Raw genomic sequence first — 862 nt, forward strand, 5'->3', positions numbered from 1 at the left:
TCGAAGGACTATAATATTATACTAAATAAATTTAAGAACGATTGACAAAATTTATCCTAGATTTACTTTATATTTTATCATTCAATTTAACTTTTTGTGACCATTGAATTTATCTTCATACAGAAACTTTTTTGTATTTGATTGTTTTTATTATTGGAGTGTCTTAATGAGTTAACTATATATATATATATATATATATATATGTGATAAGTGACATATGACAATATCAATAAAAAATTTATTCACATAATAATAATTAGAAAAAAATTACTTATAGATAAATTTATTTCATATTTTATCATTTAATTTAATTTTTTTTTGTGAATGTTGGGTTTACCTTTATACAAAAACCTTTTTGTATTTGTCTGCTTTTACAATTGGCGTGTCTGCCGTCCATGGGAATGAGTTAACTTTTGTAATCTAAATTAAATTTTATGACTTTTATCACTTATTATTACTGCTCAAAATGATGCATATAAGGTGTTTGTAAAATGTTTTAAACTGAAAAAGCATAAATAATTAGAGTATAAAATTAAAACTTCTCAATTTAGTGTGGGCGCCGTACATCTTCTGTCACTGTCAATGATGGAGTTTAATAACTCAATTTTTCATAAATGAAGGACTTATATTAAAATTTATATAAATTTAATAGAAATATATATAATAAATATACATATTTAAATATAAATAATTAATTTAATAATTATTAAATTTATTTTTACGTCATATCGAATCTATTTTGCCTGGGTACACCTCACATGCCCACCCACGTGCCTTACTGTTGAAATAAAGAAAAAAACTGGTGGGCTGACAAAATCCAATGTGGCCCTGTGCAACTATCAAAGAGAATCATATTAAAACA

The sequence above is a fragment of the Hevea brasiliensis genome, chromosome 1 (genome assembly GCF_030052815.1).
Source record: "Hevea brasiliensis isolate MT/VB/25A 57/8 chromosome 1, ASM3005281v1, whole genome shotgun sequence".
NCBI lineage: Eukaryota > Viridiplantae > Streptophyta > Magnoliopsida > Malpighiales > Euphorbiaceae > Hevea > Hevea brasiliensis.